Raw genomic sequence first — 10,591 nt, 5'->3', positions numbered from 1 at the left:
AAGTTGTCTTTGAGTGGGTTAATAACTTCGTTCACTTACCATATTTTTCAGGCTCTTGTGACTCAACTCGAATAGTTTATTTATGATTAGTTGATTTACTGTATAGTAAGTTTAACTATATATTTTATAATAATAACTCTGTTCTTATTGTGTGAGGAGAATTACTTGCATTTGAGATCTTAGGTCAATAAATTTGCGACTTGCGTATGTGTGAAATTTTTTTTAAACTTGATATTATTTGTTTAGCTCATAACTAATAACTAATATGAATTTTTTTTTGTGTTTTTATTATGTTTTACTGATAACATTTTTAATTTATTAGGAAACCAAATATTTCTTTTAGGTTCAAGTATCAAACTAAAGCAATTTTTACTCTTTTGATTACTGATAATTTTTCTCAATTTTGACTCTTATTTATCTCAATATTAGAAGATTTAATTTTATGCATTTGAATAATAATATATTTTTGTTGTAATACGTGAAAAACCCTATAAAATTTTATACGGTTCAATTTCAATTTCTCCCTTCCTTAAATTTTAATGCGATGAAAGAATTCTTTTTATATACATAAATTATATTGGTTTTGGGTCTTATTTATGTTTATCTTTTTAATTGTATTGTTTATATTTTTAAGTTGTATTTGTTGCATAATTTATGAAGTTGAACAAGATACAATGTTCTATGAGATAGGATTTCTATAGCCAATTCTAAGACGTGCTCATCAAAATTAATGTTTTGAAAAACAACGATACTTATGCAAACTATGAAGAGTTAGGAAAAAATACTTATATATTGAGTAGTGATAGAGTAAATAAATATGTTACATTTTGTTAAGAATTAAACAATAAAAGTACTTTTTATCAACGTAAAAAGTGACAATCCAAAAACACTGAAAAAACAAATCCAAAAGAAGGAACCGAAATTTTCAACCCGTGCCTTGCACGGGTCTTCTGCTAGTACACATATAAATGTAATTAGTATGACTATGAATTGAAACTTCATAATAATAAAAGTAGAGCCTTATGCTTGTTCTGTTCAAATCTATTCAAAGAAGAAATAAACCATCAAAATTGTGAAAAGGAAGCTGGCAATTTGAGACAATAAATGAATTAAGTTTTTCCACCAAAAGACATCCTAAACCAATGTTAACTTACCAGCCACAAATTAGTTTCCATGCACTTAAAAAAATATTTTATAGAAACAATGCTGTGAAAAATACTTAAAAATTGTTGCTCTTGAACACGATTGGCCAAAAATAAAGTATAAAACAATCCTTTGAGCTAGACGATATGCCCTCTGAGACAGATTCACACCTGAAGACTGCAGAGCTTGTGTAATAAGATTATCTAATACTATGTTGAAGACAAAAACCTAATCAATAATGGCGTGAATGATATCCACTTCCATTTACATGATACATTTTTTTAATAAAAGAATTCATTTTATTCATAGAAATATTCATACTGTACTTACTTAATAAGGTGAATTAGATCTATAAAGGTAAATATTTTCTATGTTAAACTATAAATTGAAAATAATCCCAAAGTTTTTCAAAGAATTTTAAGAAGTAGAAATATAAACAAATTTGAGTCTTTATAATTTTTAGATATACACAGGAAGTGATACAATATCTTAAAAAAATTATTTTTTTTCACTTAAAACTGAATCCTCCTTTGGTATGAAGATTTTTTCATGAACAAAAAACAAACTTTAGTGTATCTGTAATATTCTACCACACAGAATTTTACACTTAAATTGTAAATCAGCGATGGCGAGACGTTACCACATTTAGAAAAGAGATATATACGTAATTATAGAAGGATATTACTAAAACTAGGAGCCTGTGAAGAAAATTTAAACAATCGTCAGCCATTAGACACACAAGGATTTTGGCAAAGCGATTAGGCCTGGTATACATAAGCGAAATCATCAAAAATTCAAAATGAATACATAATAGTCACTAGTCTCGACCAGCAAAGAAAAGATCGGCTAAAATTATACATTATTAGAGATAATACAAGATATAAATATATCTCTCCAACAAAAAGCTTCTAAGAGAAAATTAAAGTTATATACAATATACTTTCAAAAGGGAGAGAATTCTAGAGTCAAAATAAAATCTCAAAAGTAATTATCTTCACTTCACCTTTTGAATTCTGCACACTCTCAACAAAGTGCATTGCGTCCCATATTTGAAAAACAAGATAACAACAACAGGTGATAACCCAAAGGTTTTCAGTAGAGTAATAGTTCCAAATAAAGACTACATAAGAAAATATGAACCCTCTAGACAATCCTGATCTCCATCTTCGCAGGAATCCAAGCCAAGGGTCTTAACAAATCTGTACAGGTTAATTTGCTAAAGTAAATGTACTTTAAACTACCACTAGTCTCATTCACTCCCAACAGTCATAATCATTATTCTCAGTCTCAAGTCTATAAATGGGATCAACCACAAACAATAATGAGTACAAAGTAATCACAAATAAAGGACAATTATGACAAGTAGCATAATTAGCAGTTAAACAGAATTATCAAATAGGCAAACTAAGTAATTATGTACACCTAAGCAATTACAAATGTACATGATGCATGCCTGTCCTACTAGTCGTGAGCTCATGTATTAAACTGCCAGACCCAACAAATCCGGTAGCTAACCTAGATGTGGTCTCTCTATTGCGCATCCCCAGGAAGAATATATTCGAGGGGGTGTGCCCTACCGCTTTCTCTCAGAGGTATCACCAGGGGGAATAAATCGAGAGAGAGTGCCTTACCACCTTTCTCCATAAGGCCGTGCCATATAAAACAAATGAGAGTGTATTCCCACCTTGCAACCAGAATGTGGGCAGGACAAAACCACTATCCCCATATTCACACCCCAACACTAAGCATGCGAGACAAAAACTACCATCCTTGCCAGGCACAGGTTCCTCATCAATAATGCAAGCAGGACAAAACACACGTCCTTGCCAATTCAGTTATCATTTTACATTTATAATCATATTCAATTTTAACCAATTTAGTAAAATATAATCCATCATAACCTCTTCCGTTATTAAAGTAATCAACCTCAGCAATCCGTGAGCGGGACAAAGCCATCGACCTCACTATGAACGGGACGAACCATCATCCTCACAACATTAATATTCTATTTAAAGAGTTTAATAAGGAAATATTTCAATTTAAGTTAATTAATTCTGTTCCCAATGAATTTGTGATTTTAAAAACGGTTTTTAGACTCCATACAAAGGTTACAGGGGGTATAGACTTGCCGAAAAGGCTTAACAGCTCAAAAACAGCACTTTTGAAAAATTAGCACAATGGTGCATACGCAGGCTTCGTGTGTACGCACGGAACCTGTCTCGGTTCCTTAAGGATGCATGAATGATGCATGCGTAGGAATCGTGCATACACACAAAAGTGCCATTATGCATACGCAGCATAGGTGCGTACGCACAGAACCCAGTTCTGCTACCTTGTTGCAAAATTTGCATAATTCAGTTTTAACCACCAAAATTCAAAAGATCATAACTTTTAGTACAAAATTCGTTTTGAGTCCGTTCTTGAAAGACAATCCCCATTTATTTTAACACATTCCATAAATTTTCAAGTTTCAAGTGCCAAGTTATGGCCCATCGAAGTTGACCAAAATTTACCAAAAACTCTTTTTTCTGCAACACCCAAAACAACCCTTCTCAAAATGCTTTTCTTTTGCAACCAATACCCAATTCCCACCTTAACCATTATACAACTTTCATCCACTTAAAATCATACAATTTGACACTTTCAAAATCTCAACCTCACTCACCCCTAATCTTATTCCTCATGAAAAATTTTCGAACAAACAACAATATCCACCCCAAATTCAATTATATATATTCCTCGTAAAAATTTCAATTCCCACAATCATACCACAACACATCAATATATATATCAAGCATCAGAAACTCACTAAATCAAGGCCTCCGGCCATTTTTATTTAACAATCAATAACCATCCATTACCACATATTCATACAAAACCATCATCATCAACAACATCAATCTAACAATATGTTAAAGTCAACTAGCCTAGGGTTTTACATAGCATTATATAGTGATTATCTGAAACTGAAACCCATACCTTAGTTCATGATGGTTCTAACCTCTTGAGTCCTTCTCTTCGACCAATCCAAGCCTCAATTAACTCTACTCAATTTAATTTCATACAAATCACACAATTCTCATACTAGGTTTTTGAACAATTTAGGAAAAATAAAATAAAAGAGTTTTCTTACCTTATTTCACATGAGCATGGGTTAAAATCCCGCTAGAATGTAAGCTTGAGCTTCTCCTAAAGCATCAAAATCTCAATTTTAATTCCTCACACCCCTAAAACACAAAAACAGTAGAAAATAGAGAAATAGAGAGAAATTCTCGTGATTACTCACCGCAATAGTGGTATAAAAACATAGAGAGAGATGAGAAGAATCCGTGGCCACAAACAGGTCTTCGATCGGAGCTCCAGTTTGTAACAAAAGTGGATTGGAAGAGAGTGGTAAAAAGTATTTGGGATTTTTCTTTTTTCTTTTCTCTCAATCTCGAGCTCTCTCTCATTTTGGGTGAAATGAATGAAAACGAATAATGGAGTCACGTGTTTAGGGCCACTAAGTGAAGGGTGTTTCGTCCTTTCACCTATTGATCCTAATCTAGGGCCAAAATTTTAAAGATATGCATTCTGGTTTGTATTCTAAATAATTTTCTAGCCATTTTATACTTTTATTTTTTTTATACGCAGTATCGGACATACCTAAACGTGTACATTTACCTAGGATGCCGGTAGCATTTTTTCATAATTAATTATATTTTTACACTCTAAATAATTTTCTGAGTTCAAATTTTATTTGTAAACATTTAAATAAGTTTTGAATTTTTAATCCTGACTGAGCATTTTGAAAACCCTCTTAACTCAATTTTAATTAATTAATTATCTAGTTAAAATTTTTTGGATCTTACACTATCCTTCATCTGGATCTGATAAATATGTACCACCATACTTATACCACTCATAAAAAAGAGACAATAAAATACTACAAAAGAAAAGAGAAAACACCACAAAAAATATTAAACAATAAAAAAAGAGAATGAGAAAGAAAAGAATAGGAGTAGAAGTGGAAGAAAGGAGAAGGAAGTTAGAAGAAAGTGAAGGGGCAAGAACAAATGAAAAAAAAAAGTTGGTAGAAAGGATAAAAGAAAGAAAACAGAGATAAAAAAAAAGATGGATGAAGAAGAAAGAATGAGAGAAAAAAATATTTTTTAAATAAAAAATAGAACTCTAATAGAAATAGAAAAAAAATGCTCATTTTTTTTTATTTACATGATACTTGAAGTCATGTAATACATTAAAATCTAAAGAGACAAAATCAATTATTTCTTAAAAGTTGTTGTCTATTTATACTTAAAATTTTGGTCCATTAGCATTTAACAAGTTTAAATTCAAGTAATTTTTTAGCTATATATCTAAATGAAAAAATCAACCAAATAAACTCCATTTGTGGTGTAGCAAATTTGTCAAATTTCAATTACTTCTCATTAGAATGATAAACATTATTAACATATAAATTTCTTGAATCCAAATAATATGCCATATGATTTTTGAAATCGGTTGTGATCACTGACGGATTATAATATTTTAATAACACGCAATAAAAATAATAAAATAATTTTATTGATCTATTTTTTATACTTTTAAAATTATTCAAATAACATAGATCAGATATAAATATCTAAGTACGCTAGTAAAAATTTTTTTTTCTTTGATGGTATGAATGCACCGTGTGTATTCATACCAACATCAATTTTTTATGTCAACTTTTTGACCAGTAGATATTTTAACTAAATTGAAAAACTTCTTGCAACTCCTTGCACACTATAAAATTCTTCTCATTTAATTATTCTGTTAGTCTCTATAGTTTTACTAAATTTTTAATTAGGTCACTATACTTTTTTCTTTTCAATTGGGTCCCTACACTGCTTTACTTTTGTAATTAGGTCCTTTTTATGTAAAAAATATTAAAATTAACAGAAGATTTATCCTAAAATGCCTATGGTAAAAAATCTAATTAGATTTTTAATTATAAATACTATCAATTTGTGAAAAAATATTCAGTTAACTCTAATATTTTTATACACTAGGAATGACCTAATTATAAAATTAAAAGCAGTGTAGGGACCCAATTAAAAAAAAATATAGGGACCTAATTACAAATTTGATAAAACTATAAGGACCAACAAAATAATTAAACCAATTTTTTTTTTCAAGAATTAGACTTACATATATTTGTGTATGTCTCTTTACTTCTTGTCATACCTATGCATAGTATGAGATTTGTTACAAATGTCAAATTTGAATCTCATTTAAAATTTAAATCTTATTTTATTTCAAACATGAATTGTATCTTATTTCAAATTGAAATCTTATGAATCATATCACAACTCAATTTGAACATAATCAGTTAGAATCTCATCCAAACTTAAAATTCAAATTTAAAAATAAAATAACTAATTATTTTTAATTCTCATTTAATATTCTTAATGATCATAGTATTATATTCTTGGGGTTGAAAAATAATTATTTATTTGAAAAAATCAAAATAATAATTAAATAATTTTTTAACAAAGATTAGAACACTCGTTAGTGTGTGACCTTCAATACTAAGGGATAGTAAATTAGTCATACGAAATTTACTAATCAAAGTTGGCATCTAGCAACACTCCTCAATGACTCGATAGTATGAATAATATATATATATACTAAAAATTTGAGAATAATAAAGTATAATTCATTCCATCTTTTCAACTCTTGGTTAATCCTTAGAGTATGATTTAATTGTCAAACTTTAACTTATTATCATTATTATAATGAATTGTAAATGACTTAAGAAATATATTTCTTCATTCTTTCAATTTCTTTGTCTAAAGTTTTATTCATTTCAATCATTGTAATCATAGAGTTCAAACTCTTTACCAAGAGTTTGATGAATTTTTTATTGACTAATCATTAATACTACAGGTATTTAAATCATAATCAATATCCATTCAACTAGCACCCTAGAGTATTAGACATCCGAAATAAAAGTATAATAAATACATTGTTGATTATCGTGATAGTCACAAGTCAAAAGAAACTCTAATTACTATGTTTATTTTGAGAATATCATATTGATAAATATGCAGTAATTATTAATCATTAAAAAATATTAAAATAAATCAGTTCAATAGTCATTTTTCTCTCTCTCAATTATTAATTATTTTAAATAAGAATAATTTAGATTAAATTATAAAATATTTATTTTTTAATACTATAATTTTTAAATTTAATTAAGAATTTTATTGTATTAATTCTTTAATTAAATAATACATTTAATAAAAAAAATATTTAACACATGATAGATTAATTTGTAATTATATTACTTATTTTCAATAATCTCTCACTTATGCATGATAGATCGGATGTTGAGCGCATCATACTATTATTCTAATGGAGACCGCTTTAATAAAGACACAAAAAATGTCTTTTCTTAAAGAGGTGTACACATGTCATAATATGATTGGACATCTTTATTAAACTGGTAAATAAGCTATTTTTTAATAAACTAGAACAAAATCGGTTTATTATAGTAAAAATAATAAACCCAATTGTCCGTACTATAATTATTAGATCCGGTTTGTTCCGATCAATTTACACAATATAAACCGAATTATATTTAAATTTTTTATAAAAAGATAAATAAATATGATAAACAACTATTTTATGGTTTATCTTGTGTTTAATTGAGTGGTTTCATCAAGTCTTCACCCACTTATTCATACTAATTGCATGATTTTATAATCCCTTCCCAGTTTTGTTCTATGGTTGAAAACTTGCTTCCTAGAGATCTTTAATTTGGGTATTTTAATACTCCTTTATACCATTCGATACCGTGATCCGTGTGTTAAGTGTTTCAGGCTTTATAGGGCAGGAATGGCTTAGAGAATGGAGAGAAAGCTTGCAAAAATGGAAGGAACACAAGAAACTAAGGAGATGACCAGCGACAACCGACGCGCGCGCATGGCTCACGCGATCGCGCGGAATGGAGAAAATTGCAGCAACGCGTGCGCGTGCCTGACGCGTACGCGTGGATCGGAGTCTGCACAAAAGACGCGCACGCGTGACTGACGCGTACGCGTGACCTGCGCGATCTGCAAAATTAACAGAAAATGCTGGGGGCAATTTCAGGCAGCGTTTTGACCCAGATTTCGGCCAAAAAACACAGAATAAAGCCAGAGAACAAGCAGAGACTCAACACACACACACACACATTGACACATACTCATTAGGATAGTTTTTAGGTTTTCTTTACATTCATAGTTTATTAATTCATTGCTTTTGCTTTTGGGTATTGAAGAGTCATTACCTCTGTTGAAGACACTATTTTAGTTTGTTTCCTTACTTGCTCTTTTATTTATTCCATATTCTTAATTCTTGTTTAGAGCGGTAATTGGATTATTTTCATGGATTGTTGATGCAAAGGATTACTTTTACTTTTAATTAATTTTGAATTCCTATTTTATCATGTCTTTTTCTTATATTTTTATGAGCGCTATATTCATGTCAATAGAGTAGATTCCATACTTGACATGGGGGTTGATTAAAAGGAGACACTTGAGTTGGAAGGCTTAAGTGCTGATTAAACTGGAAATTGTTGGCTTGTTCTGTATTTACTAACGCTAGACCTTCTCAAGGGAGAGGATTAGGATTTGCGAATAAGAGTTTGCTCAATCACTTGACTTTCCTTTATTTAGTAAGGGTTAACTAAGTGAAAACAACAACCTTTTTGATACTACACTTAAGAGATCCCAACAAGGATAGAACTTCCAATTAATCATTCCCCCAATCAAGGCTTTTTATCTAGAATATTAATAATCATTCTTAGTTTTTATTGCTTTAATTTACAATTATTTAATTGCTCGTTATTCAACTCTTAAACTCTCTTGGAAACTCCTAATTAATAAATTAGCATCCTTCCTTGCAACTCGTTGGGAGATGACCTGGGACTCATACTCCTAGTATTCTTATTCTAAATTTTTGTGACACCTTTCTAAATTGGTGAGGTAGATTTTAGCTGGTTAAGGGCTATACTCGCAACACTATTCTTACATTACAATTTTTTAATTGGCCTAACTTCCATCATGCACCAGGTTATGGCGCCGTTGCCGGGGAGTTGCAATTGTGTGCTAAATTATTAATTAGTGTACATATTTTTATTTTTATTTGCATATTTTATTTTTTTTATTTTATTACCATGAGCTATATGTTTCTTTCATTGAATGACGCGTTCACTGCCTAATCCGAGCTTAGCCGCATTTGATCCTGAAATTGAAAGAACTATTTCACGTATTAGGCGAGCTCGATGTCAGTTAGCCTCTGAGGGTGGTGAAGTGATTGTTATAAATTCACCAGTCTCATCTGAGGGTGAATCTGAACCGCCATCTGAGAGCGAAACAAGCTCCTTTACTACTGATTCAGTTAATTCACGTGCAGATAGAATGGCAGCACCTAGGAGGATTACTCTCCAGGAAGCTGGAGCCCCAGATTTTACAATGCAGCCGTATCAAGTGCATCATCCAACTCTGACTGCAGATTTTAAATTGAAGACTGCACTAATCAACTTGACGCTCAAGTTTCATGGCTTACCTGCTCAGGAGCCTATCAAGCACCTCAGGGATTTTCAGACAGCCTGTTCTACTGTTAGGCATCAGGGTGCGAATGAAACTTCTATTTTGTTAACTGCCTTCCCGTTTTTTCTTGAGGGAAAGGTGAGGGAGTGGTACTACTCCCAACCTGAAGCGACTGTTACTAACTGGGATACGCTCAGGAGAGAATTCCTGGAAAAATACTTTCCAGCTGAAGTTACGGATAGATTGAGAAAAGAGATCTCCTGCATTGTTCAAGGTGAATCAGAAACTCTCTATGAGTACTGTGAGCGTTTTAAGAACCTTCTGGACGCATGTCCCCATCACATGATTGACAGGCTAGTGTTGATCAGCTATTTTACTCAAGGCATGAAGCCTCGGGATAAGACTACACTAGATGGTGCTAGTAATGGTTCTCTGAAGAAGTACAAGACCGCAGATGAAGCATGGCAACAAATCAGCGACTTAGCTGAGTCCACCAGGAATCACAGGCACAGGAATAGCCACTCAAAAGTCATTGCAGAAGTTTCCTCTAGCACTGAGACTTCTGCTCTTACACAGAGTATATGTGAAATGACCAACCTACTGAAGCAATTACAGTTGAATCAACAACAAGCTCAGCCTTCCCCACCACAACAAAGCCAACATTTAGTTCCCCAAAGAGTATGTGGCATATGTGCTGATTATAGTCATTATACTGATGAATGCCCGCAGCTCCAACAAGAAGACAATACTGTGGCAGCTACTCATAACTTCTATAACCGCCTGAATCAAGGATACAATCAACAAAGCGGCAACTACAACCAAGGATGGCAGGACAATGATAAACCCCATTTGTAGGGTTTATCTTATGCCTCATTTAAGGGATTTTATCACCT

At 31.5% G+C, this 10,591-nt stretch overlaps 1 non-coding gene across 1 annotated transcript; it reads right to left on the bottom strand.

Moving 5' to 3' along the window:
• Window positions 1-9,938: 9,938 nt before the first annotated feature.
• Window positions 9,939-10,042, bottom strand: LOC112753080 (small nucleolar RNA R71). Its single transcript, XR_003177480.1, has one exon. It is a non-coding gene; the product is annotated as a small nucleolar RNA R71 (small nucleolar RNA).
• Window positions 10,043-10,591: the final 549 nt, after the last annotated feature.

Source organism: Arachis hypogaea, chromosome 15 (genome assembly GCF_003086295.3).
Source record: "Arachis hypogaea cultivar Tifrunner chromosome 15, arahy.Tifrunner.gnm2.J5K5, whole genome shotgun sequence".
Lineage (NCBI taxonomy): Eukaryota > Viridiplantae > Streptophyta > Magnoliopsida > Fabales > Fabaceae > Arachis > Arachis hypogaea.
This window is presented reverse-complemented; position numbering and strand designations above follow the sequence as displayed.